The sequence below is a fragment of the Alexandromys fortis genome, unplaced genomic scaffold (genome assembly GCF_014885135.2).
Source record: "Alexandromys fortis isolate MF-2015 unplaced genomic scaffold, M_Fortis_MF-2015_v1.1 scaffold_1, whole genome shotgun sequence".
NCBI lineage: Eukaryota > Metazoa > Chordata > Mammalia > Rodentia > Cricetidae > Alexandromys > Alexandromys fortis.
Genome location: NW_026067927.1, coordinates 1,251,237 through 1,267,711, shown reverse-complemented (window position 1 = coordinate 1,267,711; position 16,475 = coordinate 1,251,237).

Below are 16,475 nucleotides of genomic sequence, written 5' to 3'. Positions count from 1 at the left end.
AGTGTCCAAGAGTTGGTTGAGGATACAGTTCCAACCTGCGCCTCCTGAATGGGCAAAACGACTCTCCTGGGATCCAGTCCAGAGCAGCTCAGCACTGGATGAGCTGAATAGACTTCCGCTCTTAGCAGGACCCTAACCAGACTTTCTGTGTCGTCCCTGTCCCACCTTTCTCTGCTCCTTAAAGTGGGGGTGGGGAGTGGTAGGGAAACCATCTTGTTTTCTGAAACATTTATCTTTATAAATTGCCAGAAGAATCCTCTAGCTGGAAGGCAATCTGAACAAATAGGGCTATAAAAATACGACCTAGAAATGTCTCAGGATGGGAGACATGATTGAGCCCCCAAGTACCAGGCCCATTTGCAAGTGAACCTCTGAGATTCCAGACCCCATTAGGCAAGTTTGGGGAGCATCTCTTCTTTGATCATGAGCGGTCAGAAAGGATGCACAATCCCTGTCCTGCACTGAGTAACTCCAAGCTGTGAATGCCTTGACTGAATTGTGAGGGACACAGACTTGGTCCTCAGGAAAGGGAATGGAGGCATCCCCAAGTTACCATCAGGCTTCTCAGGTGCCTACCCCAACCACACCGGAACTGATTCGAACGTTCTTCTCTCAAAGCCCCCTGACAAGCTAATCCATGCTGAAATAGGACCAATGGGTTTAATGTGTTTGCATGTGCATGAGAAAGAAGCTTTCATCCAAGACCTGTGAGAAGAATCTCCGACACCAGCACTGGACTGTACCACTGATGGCCTGTTGAGCGCCTCTGAAGGTGCTCTTCCTGGCTACAATCCAGCCAAAGCAGGACATTAAAGAGGCTGCATTTGCCACCTGTGTCCCTGGTTTCCTTTAGCCGGTTGAAAATGGCCTGTTGGGTCTCTTTAACCTGAATGCTTATCCTTTGAGTCTAAATTCCTTAGCCTAATATTCAGGTCACTTCATAATAAGACCCTGAACTCAGCTTTATGGTCCACCATTCTCCAGGCAAAACCAGAAAGGCCGTGCTGCCTCTGCTCACAGTAGCTCTAAGTGGTACCTAACCATCACTAAGTGACGTCCTGTGATGGTAACCACAGTCCAATACTCTCATCCCCACAAGACAGGTGAGTTAATAGGGGCTCACATGGTATGTAAGGGCTGGGCCCAGGGTTCAAAGCCAAGGAGGCCATGTCTTAAACCACATTGCGTCCCTGGACAAGCCACAGGTGTTACTCTTATTATACAGATGGGAAAACTAGGATCAGAGAGGGCTAGTGGCTTGACTGAGGTCACACAGGCAGTAAATGGCCTCTGGATCCCACCCCGGGCATCACTATCTTCTCATTGACTCCTGAGATCCTAGAACTGCTTTGCAAGTCTTTCTCTCTCCTCACCTTTCTCTTAGGGACCCACCTCATCATCCTGGAAATCTGCTCAGGAAGCTGACAGAAAGCCTAGAACAGACAGAAGGATCCAGAGTGAGCAAGCAGCCAGTCCTTCCTCTTCCACAAAAATAAAAGTCAAGAGAGCCAAAGACTCTTTATCTGACCCCAAAATAAACTTCCTTTCTTCTGGACTCGGGCAAGAGATGCCAAGTTCTGCTTCAGGTCATTAAAAACCCAAACCAAACCAAATACTCCTAAAGCCTTCAACCCCTTCATGATTCCGTTTGTAATGAAAACACGGACTTCCCCTCTTCTCTGGTCGGGAGGAATTGCTGTGGTCGGATACAATGTTTTCACAGTCGGTTAATTAGAGCCTTCAAGGAGGGCTGATGATCTAACTTCCGGCCTTGGCTTGGCCTGCGAGCTCCTGGCTTGGCCCTGGGGCTGAAGGGAGTATAGGACCAGGGTTTCAGAGGTGAGCAGCCCAGGGAGAGAGCTTGGTGGATTTCTGCATCCCCACCACTGACCTGCACACCTGCCTCTGCCAGCTCCTGTCTACACACTTGATTTTTCCTTCCCAAGGCTGTCCCCTCAATCTGCAAAATGGGGGTGCTAATGGTGCTTTAGGAAAGTATTCAGAATCTTGGGGTCTGCTCAGACAGTGCTTTTCCTAGACACCCAGCCTTGAAGAGCCATTGTTCCAGCACATTTTCCAGCCACAGCACTAACATTTGCAGCGAATGCATAGCAAGTGATGCAGTAGGAATGGGCATTGATGGCTTTGTAGCTGCCATCTCATGCCAGCCTAAGAGCAGGCCTGCATCCCGCGACACTAGTCTGCCTGTTTTACAGACGGAATAAGTGAGGCTCCAAGAAGTGGCCCAGCTGGAACGTTCTGGGGAAAAGTAAAAACTCAGGTGTCACGTTGAAGTCAAGCCTCATGATTTAATTTTTCGCTTGCACACCTGGTATTTTTGTGCGGGAATAAATCCTGACGTCTGCCATTCACCTGCATTCAGCACTCATGACCTCTCCCCAAGCTGTGCTGTGTCTGTTCCCAGCCCCCACAGCTTCTCGCTGCTACAAGTTCTTGATCACAAGCACACCCCGATGCCTTCTGCTTTGGGGTTGAGGCCAAACTGGGGCTGTGCTGCCCCTGGGGATCCCCCTCGCCTCCCCTCTGACTTCTTGCCTCTCTTATCATCCATGATGTTCTTGTTATAGGATGACTGTGACTGCGTTTGTCAAGGGAGGACAAAGGTCATAAGGTGAGTGCTAGTCAGAGAGACCTGGTGCCCTACATCAAGAGGACCCAGCACCCTTCTGCCACCCTGCCATGAGACGCAGCAGGAAGACAGGAAGACACCATCTGCAACCGACTTGAGAGCCCCACCAGTGCCCTCCCCGCAGACCTTCATCCTCTAGTGCTGAGAGGAAATGAATGTCTGTTGTTTAAGCCATCCAATCTGTGGTGTTTTGTCATGGAAGGCCACATTTGACTGATACAACTCTAATTTGCTAAAATAAATCTTTCACTAACACCTGGGAGTTTTTACTTAATTGTTCATCTCTTTAATACAAAGAATTTGATAAATATAGAATTCTTAGGATTTTATATTTAGAATTCTATATAATTTTAGTTTACATTTATACGTGTTTTATCTGATTGTCTGCATCACTGAGTGCCTGGTACCCAAAATGGCCAGAAGATGCATCAAGTCCTCTGGAACTGTATTTGGAAGGTTGTGAACTGTTTTGTGGGTGCTGGGAATCAAAACTGGGTCTCTCGAAGAAGGGCAGCACTCCTAACCAATGGAGCCATCTCTCCAGCCCTGTGTGTGATTCTTTTTCCCAGTTTACAAATAAGATAATTTTTCCTCTTTCTTGCACAGATTTTTAGAATTTTCTCTTCATTTTTCCATAGAATCAACTTTATTTCTCCATTTCTTATGTGAAAACGTGAGTCATTTAATTTTAAGATTTCTGAGCAGTTTTCTTGTATTTTTCTTTTACGACTTGTTTCCTCCTTGCTGTATGGAGTCTCCTTAAACTTCTTATAAGGACCATGTGGATTTAGCCTCTCAGACAACAGCTTTTTCTCCTAATAGGTCTCTTTCAGGCTGCCTGAATTGCTGGTCTTTACCACCCTTTTCATGAGTCTACAATCTTTTCTTGTCACTCTGAAAATGTGAGTGTTTTTAGATTTTTCTTCTGGTTGTCTTTATTTCCTATCCTTTTAAGGCGGAATAAATAACTATTATTCATTTATTTTTACATTGAAAACATCTGAAATCTCTGAAGTTCCTTGACTGTTTATGGCTAACAGATAGATCCAGAATGTAAAGGAAACGTGTTGTATATATTTATGATAGAGCAGGGATCATATTTGTCTCTGAGGGACCCCATGGATGACTTTACTATTTTCCAGAACTCACAAGACAAGCAACTGAAATACAAAGTAATTCCATTGGAAGTTTATCTTACTTCCTCCAGAGAGCTGGAACACAATGTCATCAACAGGAGGATTGAACAGCAAGGAGCTTCTCACAGATCTGGAGGCTGGATGTTCAAGGGTATCAGGAGGACCTGCTTCCTGGTTCATGGATGATTTCCTTCTATTACCCCCTTACATGGCAGGAGGAAGGGGAAGCTCTTGGGCCTGTTTCATCAGGTCTACAATTCCACCGACGAGCAGTCTCCCAAAGACTCACCTCTTAACGCTGTACTCTGAGAAATGACTTCAATGAGGGAACTTGGAGGGCACCAAAGCAACTGCGTTACTGTGACAGCCTCAGAGTCACTTGGCACAGAAAAGGAGAAAGAGATAAGTAGGGAAACACACCTTGTGGGCATCAGACTTGACTCTGTCAGAGAGCTCCACCACTGTACTCTACATATCTGTGTGATGATACCGGCTTTGGGCCACCTCTACTAGGTTACATTTCTGTTAAATTTCCCCTTGGAAACTTTCCAGAGGGTCCTGAACACTGGTGATGCATCCAATGGACACTTAAAGAGCATTTATTCACAACATCATCTTTAAAGGAGGCAATTTTGGTCATTAAACGCTGAAATTCATTACTTCTGTCTTAACATTAAGCTTTCCTGCTACCTCAGAAAATCTGCTCCGTATAGACAGTCTTGTTGCTGTTTGGGTGGGGGAGGGGCGGTCCCCTTTGTGAATGCTCTTCTTAATGTTCATTACCATGAGGAATCCCTGCCCAGGCTTATCTGTCGTGCTGGCCCAAGCCGCTCTAAGGGCGCCTCCATCCCCATCAGTGGTGTCTGTGTCAGGCCCATCAGTAAGCATCTTCAGTATCCAGCTGAGAGATGTTCACAGGTAAGAGCACATCCTGCTCTCCCAGAGGGTCAGGGTGTGGTTCTTAGCACCTGTGTCAAATGGTTCACAATCACCTGTAACTCCAGCTCTGGGTACCCAATGTCCTCTTCTGGCCTCTGCAGGCATTGCACACACACACACACACACACACACACACACACACATCTCAAAGTAAACTCTATCATAACATTAGAATTTTGGTGCAGTTTAGCATTCATGTACATTTCTAAAAAGAGTTGCCATTTACTAAGTACTCAACTCACAAGTGTGAAATGACTTTTCAGAAAAGCAGGTTCAATCCTGACTTCAAAAATAGAGGAACATCTTTTTGTCATGAAAGATCTCTTTAACAAGTAAATTTCACGTTATCATGAATTCTTAGACTCCTAAGTAACACACAGTATGAAGAGAATCGATTCTCTTTCTTGAACACTACATCAACAGAAGTCAGCACAGCCCACACAGACTCAGGCCCTTCAGGTTTCCTTCCCTCAGTACGTGTCCTGTGGATGCTTACTGCAGGAGGTATGCCGAGAAAAAAAGACAGTGTTTCCCTACAAATTCAGGAGCTGCTGAGTACTGTCACCCCCTTTTTAGTTCCAGAGCATCCTGGCTTGCCAGGAGCATCGTCAAGACCCATGTTCTATGAGTGTTAAACTCTCCCAACAAAATCTCTGGTTTGAGTAATGTCTGTAAGAAACCCAACTGGGTAGTTCTTCAGAACAGATCTGGGGGCTGTGGGCAGATGAGAGGCCTGGCACCTCATGGTGTTCCCACCCAATAACCCTGCGAGTAAAGATTATAGCTGAGAAGGCTCTCACTAAGGGGGGCATTTATAGATGGTACCCTAATTGGCCTAGGAAGACAGTTCTGTGGATAAAATGCTTGCTCTTCAAATGTTGAGGTCTGGAGTTCAGACCCCCAGGACACGTGAGAAAGGGGTGGAGACCGGGTAGGCTGGTCAGCAGGATTGGTGGAATTAGTGAGATCTAGGTTCAGTGAGAGACTGCCTCCGTCATCAGGGAAGACACAGAAGGTGACCTCTAGTGTGTGTGCACGAGCACATGCGTGCACACACGCGCACACGCACACACAAATAATCTATGTAACTATGTAATGAAGAAGTACTCAAAGTAATGATATTAAAGGTTTATCTGGTAGCATAATTATTCCTGGCTTATATAGGGAAAACAAATCAAAACCTTCCATAGTGAATCTGCCATAAAGACCCATGCTAAAACACTGAGAAGCCATTAAAGTCCGCAAGTAATAGTCTATGCGAGAATGAGCTTTTAAATTATGACTACTGGTTTTGGAATACAGACGAAGGAGACCATCCAGGAAATGCAAAGTTGCAGCCCACACAGTTTAAGGGACACCATGTAACCTTCACAGAGGGCTGACAGAGTCAAGGCACTCATTACTCCATGGTGTCCAAGGGACACTTTGGCTAATTTGTACTTGCCAGGTTCGTAATGGATGATTTCAAGAAAGCTAAGAATTTGGGGGAAGAAACATCTGTGACCTTTGGAAGCTGACATCATGGAAGGAAATTACCTTGTCCCTTCTTTCTTAGGGAGCCAAGACCTTAAAGGTCTCGGAGGGAGTGCTCCTCATTTCCCTAATAGCCTGCCCCACCCCCACCCCGCTGTGCCACCTGGGAAAGCCTAGCCTCCAACCCTTCAACACCCTTCTTTTCCCTCTCCTGCAGGAGCTGAAAACTAACAGCTGGGATGGGAAGTTTTCTTCTTCTATTTTTGTCATCCTAAAAGGGGGAGGGGAGGGCTGCCACCCCACTTCAGGAATTTCAGGATACTCACTCTTACCAGGGATCTCTAACCATTTTCCAGGGCGGCACTGTAGCTGAGATTTGAACTTCTCACCCTGACATTCACACAGGACGGGAGGGACAGCGCTCCGTGGTGAAGGCTTCATGCTGGGGAGGGTTGACAGTGTTCACGGTCTCAGGAGCCTGAGGCTGCTCGCTTGCCCCTGGGTAGATCAGAAGACTGGGAACTCCAGTCAGAAGTGAGGCCAGCCAGGTTGTAACTCCCCCAAACTGCCCCCTTAAAAGCCCACATTCTCTAGCCAGGCCCCAGCTCCTAAAGCAGCACCACCAACTGAGGACCAAGGGTTTAAACACTTGAGCCCATTGAGGGTGGGGGTATTTCACACTCCCGCCATAAAGGAGGAGCATTCTGTTTCAGCAACACAGATTCTATCAAAATGGTCTTCATATGTATTTTCTTTCCAGGGGCCTCTCTCCCAACAGGGTGTCCCAAAAGATCGCCAATACACACAGCCCTCGGACCCTGGACATGGTAAGTATGAAGGAGGCGGCAGGGACCTCTGAAGCTGAGCACCCAAGGTGCTCTGGTGCACTTGCTGGCTTTTCCAACCTTCCCAGAGAAGGTGAAAATATAGGAAGGCTTGTCAGGGGGACCGAATGCCTGACCCAGCCCAGCTCACATTCCATATGCGCGAAGCAAGTCAGAGCTGCACTGAAAAGCACCCGAAGCTGCAAGGTTGAGATTAGAACCTGTGTCTTCTCCCACCGATCTCTACCCATTTCTTCCTGTTCCATTTCACACTGGGCACACTTGGCCAACTCATAAGGGGCAACTAATGCTATAGAATTTTCTAGAAAACTTCCTCTCGTGAAGATGAAGCTCCTGGGTTTTAAGTGTGCAGAAACAAAGTATATCCAGTGTGCATCTGCATGTAAGCTTTGGTCTTGCTTGCAGCCGGATGTGAACTCTTCCAGAATGCTCTCCAAATGCATCCTGAGACCTTTCCAAACTTGTACTCCTTAATCATGCAGAAAGCATCTTTCCCGCAAGGTGGCCATGAGTAGAACTGAAACAGAGCCCAGGGTAGTCTTCCTCTCTTGCACCAAAGGTACGTTTTGCGCTTGGTTTTAAATTTCTCCATTCTTTGTGGCTATTGGCAACACTGGATTAGTAATGCTAAAAAATTTATCTTTACAACCTATTGTCTTAGGTGAGATTGTATCAACAGCTCCAGATGGACCAATCTCCGAGAATAATTTCACTTCCTCTTATCACTGACAGGAATCACATTTACATATTCTACTGGTGGGCAAGATAATGCAGAGATGATTAATGTCCCTCGATGTGCAGATACCTGTAGACTGTTTGATCAATGTCTCCCCAAGAAGGTGTCTTTCATTCTGGATGCTCGGAGTCCAAAAGCTCTCTGTGATTAATGTAACTAAATGTTTGGGGTCGGCAGGAGCTACAGTTCCATTTCTGTGTCCTCATCACACTAAAGGGAGGTCACGGGATACCGGATTAGTCATGTGGAGAAAAAGCCTGGGGGATATGTGGGGGGTGGGGGGTGCCCAAGGTTCCTTGAGAGGCACAAACCGAATCTACCCCGGGCTCTCACCCCCAGAGCTCTGAATGGGGAGCAATGCTCTCTTCAGAGGTGCATGGAACCCGATGTCGAAAGCCAAATGGGCCTGACACTGCGCGTCATGGCGTGGAAGCTGGGATATATGCTGATTTATTTCACAGTTTGTTAACTAAAAGCATCTGGTCTTCTCCAGTTGCTCCTGAGAGGGGCGATGGGCCAGCAGGGCTCAGGAAAGAAAGACAAGAAGAGCATTGGAAGAATTCTCACCCCTTACCCCCCAGGTCCACTTCTGTTTCCTCTGAAGTATCTCTGAAGGCGACTCTGGTGAGGAGCTGGTGTCTGGGGAGGGGACACTGTGAAGACATCCCCAACTAAATCTGAACATGCCAGAAACTGCTGCGAGCTGGGTAATCTTGCCACACATTCCAAGCCTTCTCCATGCCTCAGTTTACTTATCTGTAACCTGGGGATATAGTTGTAAGGACTTCCTTTTTTATGAGCTCAGATCTGTGTATGACTTCGCCAAGTATTCCATGAGTCCTGGTTCTTGATGCCATCATCAGCTATAAATATGTCTCGTGTGGACGATGCAGCTTTCTTTGGGGTTGCTGGGCTAGGTCTCTCCTGCAAGCATATCGATTTTCCGTTGGAAAATGTTTTTTAAGGAAATTATATTCAATTCCAACACATTTACATAATAATATGCATATCTCAAACCTGACTAAGCCTGGCTGCCCCTAGCTGTGGGAGCCAAAGAGGCCATATTTAGGAATACAAATTACTTCAGGAATATGTTTCTGAGCCCTGGGCTACTCCCAAGGAAGGCTATGGGTCATGATTAAATGGCAACGCCAGAAGACACTAGATGAATTGAGAAATAAGATCCAGGCTTTCAGACCGTGGTCAGATCCAAAAGGTGGAGTTTGTGAAGGGATGAAACTGGGATGAGCAGTAAGACGTTCTGAAAGAGGGGCGTGGGTCCTGGGAAAGCAGAGTCATTCATTTATGCAGTCCTTCGTTCATTCATTCATTCACCATTTACCAGATGGCAAGCTAAGCACGGTAATCAGAATGAATCAGGTCGCTTCTCTCATGAGACTCACATGGGCAAATTAGAGCACACGGGCCAAGCAGTGACTGAAGTTATGTTAGCTTCCTATGCGTGGTGAGGAAGATGGAGGCAGCCTTGTTCTCCCTCTTAGAGGAGACGCTTCGTGGAGAGGCAACTTGGCGGCATTTGCAGAGTCACACCCTTTTCTCCTCCTTATCCCTTATGGCTTGGGAGAACTCACTCCTACTTGGAGCTTTCTTCCCTTCAGAATAGGAGACCCACAATTCCGATGGTTACAGCACCAAGCTTAGTGGGAGTGAACTCCCAAGATGCCTGCTGCCATGTGGAAGGAGTACTGTGCCCACAGCTGGGAATGACAGAAATGTCCCCCGAGGTTCACTGTGACTGGGGACTGGGTCCTGAAGGGAGATCTCTGGAGCATAGCTGTGTGGACCCTGAGGGGTTCTAGTGGGATGCTTGGAGTCCCTGTCACAAGTTGCTGTCATAGCCCTTTGCTTCTGAGTTCAGGATGTGAGCTTGATGCAACTCTAACTGCCGCTGCTGCCCACCATGAAGTGACAGGTGTATCCAGCGCCTGCCTTTACTCTGTGCTCTGAATGGAAATTGTAAACTAAATGACCCTCTTTTCTTTATAAGCTACCAGTCTGGGGCATTCAGTTACAGCCATGAAAAGCTCACTAACCCTTGTTGATGCTTTTAGTTGGTTGGAATGGTCCCACATGCTCATTGGTCCCCACTTCATGGAGATGCCTTGGCAAGCCACGGAACCTTCAGAACATGAGGCCTAGCTGAGGTTTGCAGGCCACTAAGGGCAGTGCCCACCTCAACTTCTGGTTGGTTTAGCTCTGCTTCCTGATCCAGCTGTCCTGTGAGGAGTCTGCCCCGTGCTCCCGCTGCCACAAAACCACTGCCCCATGCCTCCTGTGCCACTGTGGACAGAAACTCTGACACCACGACCCCAGATAAATCACGCCTCCCGTATGTGGCTTCTGTCAGGCATTTTGACTCCGAAAGCAGGTGATATAGTGAGGTTGCTTCCAACTTAGCTCCACTCCAGGGAAGACAGTCCACACTGGCGCTAGTGGCCCACCCTTCAGCTTCTGCAAAGCATGACATGAGGAAAGCTCGGCCAAGAAGATGCCAGCTCCTCTCACTTATGGGCACAATCAGGAGGTGCTGTTAAGCTGTGTCCAGGAAGGGGCACCCAACCTTGGCCTTCCAAGAGTCACAACCTCCCACCACAGGTATCTTACCACCAGGGTGCAGGAATCCTAGACTGGAGCCTTGAGGACATACAGGGTCAGATATTGTGGCCTCACCTTTTTCAGTACCCCCCAGACACATGAACGGTCCTCTCTAAGGCAAACTTTGGAGTTTGACAAGCCTGGGTTTAAATCTTGACTACATGGTACTTTGCCCTCTGTAAGCCTTCATTTCATTGTATATAAAACAGAGGAAATAACAAGGTGAGCACTAAGGGAGCTAATGCTTCCAAAGCCTCATGCACAAGTCTCCATCAAGGCTGCTGGTACCATTGCAGCTTGAACATCCCTGGCCTGTAAGACTGATAGCCTCGAAGATCTGAAACTCTGAGCATGGGCATGCTGGTACAGCAGAAAATCTCACACCCTAAAACATGGCTTCGTGCACAACGCTAATAAGAATATGTTCTGCTGGTTGTGGTGGCCTGGATGTGTGATCCCTGCTACCTGGCAGATGGAAGAAGGGCCACTCAAGTCATAGACCAGCTTAGGCGACATAGCAAGGCCTGCTCCAGAATAACAAAAAAAGTACTCTGTAAGCTTGCCTTCTGGCTACATGTCCAAGGTACATATGCTGTGTAGGTGGTGTTCAAACTTGTGGTCCCCCCTTCTCATTATGTATATGCAAATATCCCAAAATCTGCAAATCCAGAATTAAAATATTTTTCAATCCAAAGCACTCAGCTGGTATTTCTGATATAGTATTTATTTAGATAAGGAGGAAGCACCTACCTTGAAGATGAGACAGAAAACCCAAACATGTCTGGCACAAAGTAGGTTCTCCAAAACATTTATTCTTGTCTCTTTTTTTGCTGTCATCTCTCACTGTAAGTAGGCAGAGACACATGTGCTCAGTTTAGGAAGCTGGAGAAAGGAGAGAGAGACCAGAGCCAACTCCACATGGTGGATCTGAAAGACAAGAAGCAGGGTGTGCTGGCCAAGACAGTAGATCAAGCCTCAGCTCCAATGTTTTCTAGGAATTGTGCTGGGCCATGGAGTCCGTTGGCTATAGTCAGGCTTCAAATGCAGAGCAAAATGCCTGCTTCTGCAAAATAGCTCAGCGTACCCTCCCTTGCACACAGAGGTTTGGGGAAGGCTGCACATTTTTCCACCAAGCGTGAATGTGGGTGTGTGTCGGGGGGTGGCCAGAAGAGAGGGTGACAGCAGGAGGCCCTGTCTCTCTCTAGCTTTAAACAAAAAATGAAAAAAAAAAGTACACATTCAATAAATGGGAAAATTATTTAAATAAGCAATCCTGAGGAAAAAATATGGAAGCCAATTTTATTCATAAAACAACTGATTTACAGCATTCTAGCTAAGAGCAGCTTTTAACTCAAGCCTCTGAGACCCTATTTATTATTCAGTAAAATATTCAAGATTAATAAAGGTATCTTTAATGCTAATATGGCAGCAAGAGCTAATATATGTAAAATAATTATTATGAAAAGTGTTATCAATATTTGGGGGAAGTAATGCACATGCATAATGAATGAATTTTGCCCCTGGGTTTCAGCTTCTATCTTGGCCTGGTTTTGCATGGAGAAATTCTGCATTATAATGAAAGGAGAAATGATCACACATTAGAACTGTGAGCTTTTCATCACTGCTCAAAAGGATCTTAAAACTGTCACCCAAACAGGAACACACACACACACATACATATCTATCATATATACATATATTTCATACAAGCATTCATATGGCATATGGTAAGACGGATAGTCCTCTGAATGGCAGAAAATACATCAACACACACAAACATACACACCCACACAGGCACGCGCACCCACACTGCTTTTAAAATTAAATGGTCAACCTTGAAGAACCAAACTTTTTAAAGTAGATAATTACCACAGCAATGCAGCCAGCTTTTAGGCCAAAGAAGGCCTGCTCAAATTTGCTTTTCAGTCCACCAAGGTGAGGAAGCCCAGTATTTTTCAAGTGGCATAAACAAGCAAATTCAGTAAATTCTTTATTTTTTAAAATAACTTCTTTTAGATTATTTTATTTTATGAGTGTGTGTGTGTGTGCGCGCGCGCACGCGCCTGAGTGTAGATCTGTGTAGCACAAGTGTACACGAGCCTGAGGAGGTCAGAAGAGTGTCAGATCCATGGAACTGTAGTTGCAGGCATTTGTGAGCCTCCAGGTAGGTTCCGCTAACTGGACCTGAGTCTTCTGCAAGGGCAAGAAGTGGTCTAACCACTGAGCTATTTCCCTAGCCCTATAAGGAGTGATTCTTATCATCTTAAGTCACAGAAGAATTTTCCAGGGGCCAGGGAGGTGGCTCAGAGTATAAAGTTCTTATCCAAACATGGGAACCTGAGTTTGGACGCCCGTCACCTATATAAATAGCTGGGTGCAGTGCTTCAAGTCTGTAACCCTAACACTGGGGTACAGGGACTGGCAGATCCCAGGGGATCAGTGGCCAGCCAGCATAGTGATTATGGGTGCTTCAGATTCCTTAAGAGACCTGGTCTCAAAGAACAAAATGGGGAAGCAATTTAAGAAAATATTTCAGTGTCAGTATCTGGCCTTCTCATGTACCCACATGGGCAAATAGAACAGTCCACATGAGCTGCGTGGTAGTGGCGCAAGCCTTTAATCCCAGCACTCAGGAGGCAGAGTCAGGCAGATCTCTGTGAGTTCAAGGCCAGCCTGGTCTACAAGAGCTAGTTCCGGGACAGGCACCAAAGCTACAGAGAAACCCTGTCTCGAAAAAAACAAATAAACAAAAAAGAACAGTCCACCCATGTGGACATACATGCGCGTGCGCACACACACACACACATACACACACATTCCTAAAGCACATACGTATGTACCTACATACAAACATACATATAAATAATAAAAAACAGATTTCCAAAATTAACCCTCCCCCATCTTTCCAAAATTTTATATATAGCAAAAATATCAATTCTGGGCATGCTAAGTGTTTTGTCAGGTAAAGGCACATGCTACAAAAGTCTGATGGCCTCAGTTAAATCCCCAGTAACCACATAATGCTGAAAGCAGAGAACGGAGCTCATAAAAGTTGTCTTCTGACCTCCACATGTGCACTATGGCATGTGTGCCTGCACACACCCATCATACACACACAGGCAAGTACAATAATGATAATAAAGAAATTTTAAATCAAATTCTTTTCAATTTTCTAAACTTTATTATTAAAAAAAACCTTGAAAATAAATAAAACATTACATCTAACTGCACATGAGTTTATTAGGTTGATAAAATCAAACTCTGCCCAAATGACCCTGCTCCTGGTACCAATCCTTGTGAAGACACAAAGAGAAGCTGTTTCCCTTCCAGAACATAAAACCCCAAAGACATGTCTGCAGTTATGGTCCAGTCCTTCATCCCATAGGCCAGGACACTGAGGCACGAAGATGATGAAGGTGTTCAAAGCTACCATCCTTAGTCTTAAGGCTTTCCAGCAGATGGGGCCCACCCATCTTCCAACGTCTCACAGCAACCAATGAAGGTGCAATGTCCTCTGACATCATTGTTTCCAGGTAAAACCTGTGCCTTCTCTACAGAATCAGGGCTGAGGGACCTTGTGGCCAGGCTACAAATGCCCTCTGCTGCTCTAAGCTCGAAGTTCCCACAAACTCCAGTGTCCACAAACCACCCGAGTACCTGCTGGGCATAGCCTGTGTCATGCATGACGCTCAACGGCCTTTGCACGTGCCATGGACGTTCAGAAGTGAAGGCTCCAACCTTCTGTGAACCCTAAGACGAGGTGGGCATGTTCAATGTCACCAAAAGAAAACACGAGTCTCCAAACATTTGCTTTCTCTGGAATTTATGTTTGTGAGGTCTTGTTTCTGATGTTAAATGATTAGGCTGTAAATCTCCCAAACTGCATAAATCAGGTCTGCCTCTGTCCCTGTGAGGAAGGCCAGGGCCGATTTATGGCCCGGCAGGAGAGAACGGTGGACTTTGTTTATTTTACCAGCTGGCATTTGCACGCGGGAGCCTTGGGAGGGTTGACCTGGAAGGCCAGGGGACAGCTAACGAGGCTGCCATAAATCCACCTGTGAACCTCGCCCCAAAGGTTGAGAGTGGGGTCTCTGCCTCAGTGGCGTGGGGTCTGGTGGAAGACGCCGCCAGACTGAAGCCCAGTGTGGCAACTGTCCGTCTTGCTTAGATTTCAGCGAGTCACTGCTACCAGAGAGAACCAGTTTAAGGCATACGCTCATCTGTAGGGTTATTTTGTTGTGGGAGGCCGGAGAGCAGAATGAAGACCGAAGACTAAGAATACAGGTCAGTGTAAGTACAGCTCTTGCCTGGCATGTGTCGAGCCTGAGGTTCAGTTCGCGCAACATCTTATTTTTGTTGTTTTGTTTTGTTTTGTTTGACATATATCTTCTCTGTGTAATTACCCTAGATGTCCTGGAACTCACTCTATAGACTAGGCTGGCCTCAGACTCACAGAGATCCACCTGCCTCTGCCTCCCAAGTGCTGGGATTAAGGGGGAGCACCAACCCACCCTGCTTTTTTTTTTCTTTTTTGGATGGGACATCTTATGAATTTTGAAATCATGAAAACATGCCATCAAGAGTCGTCATCAACCATGTCATTGTTAACATGCTCACAGTAAATCTTGGTACTGTACCAGTCGCTCATTAAACACATCTTTATAGATGTTTAACACTTACTTATTTGCATATGTTTTGCATATATACATATGTGTGTGGGCACACATGTGTCACCACACACATCTGGAAGTCAGAGGGCCACGGTGGAAATCAGTTCTACCATGTGGGTTTGGGGGATTGAACTCACGGCATCAGACTTGATGGCAAGCATCTTTGCCCTCTGAGCCATCTCAACATCTATATTTAAAATATTTGATAAATATTTGATAAATATCTACTATGTGGCAGGGAAAGTCTTCTATGGATCTTCCAAGCTAGTAGCAGGAGACAGGAAGTAAAGCAAACACCGGGAGAGACAATGATCGCTAGCTGGAAAGTGAAGTAGCACGCGTGTGGCAGTTCAGGGAGGAATGTGGTCAAGGTGTGTCTTGACAGAATGGCCATCTTTATTTAGTGTTTGCCTATACATGTGTATGTGCACCATGTGCATTCCTGGTGCCCACAGAACCAGAGGAGGTACTGAATCCCCTAGAACTGGAGCTACAGACGGTATGAGCCACCATGTGTGCAGGTGCTGGGAGCCGAACCTGAGTTATCCAAAAGAATAGCTAGCATTGTTAAGTCTTAAAACGGGTTATCTAGCCCACGGATTTAATGAGAGGCCCCAGTGAAGGGGAGAGAGCAGTTGTGTCCACAAGGGAAGAACATGGAAGGCGGGACAACCAGCTGAGAGGCTGAAGAAGGAACAAAAGTGACATCTTTAAAGGACACCAGGGAGACCAGGACAGTTGGAGGGGAAGGAGCAACAGGGTATAAAAGAACAAGAACGAGATCAGAGAGGCAACTCGGGACCAGTTCCTACTCTTGGACCACAGGGGTCTCTTTAACTTTAGCTGAGGAAGAAGCTGAGCATGAGGAGGCCTCAGCAAAGGGTGAAACAATGTGTCCAATGCTTTGGAATCTTAACTGTACTGGAAGAAGAGAGTGTTGAAGGCTAGAAAAGGAGCAGGGTCCATTAGCAGGCTATTGCCGAGGTGACACCCAAGGTAAGGGCTGTGGGCGGTAAGCTCTCTCGGATGGCCCTGGCTGCCTCATGCGGTTGCTCACTGTACATTGCCTTACTTTGAGATTGGTGATGCCTACAGCCTACGATCTGAGGGTGGCGGTAGGGAAGGAGCAGCCCCGAGGGGATCTCATGGTTCCCTTCCAGCCAGGATCCAGGTGTAGCCCACAGTTCCCGTGTTCTTTCTCATTTGCCAATTTGTTGCTGGGTACTTCCGGCTCCAGGGGAGAGGGCTGGAGACCTGCTCACCAGTGTGTGTTCCGAGAGCTCACTGGACTTAATTAGACCTCGCTGGACTTCATAGACAGGGGACAAAACACGTCGGGGAGGGAGAGAAGAGAGCTGTCCTGCAAAAATTCTCCTCTGGTAAATTACTTTCTGGCCATGTGGGCCCATC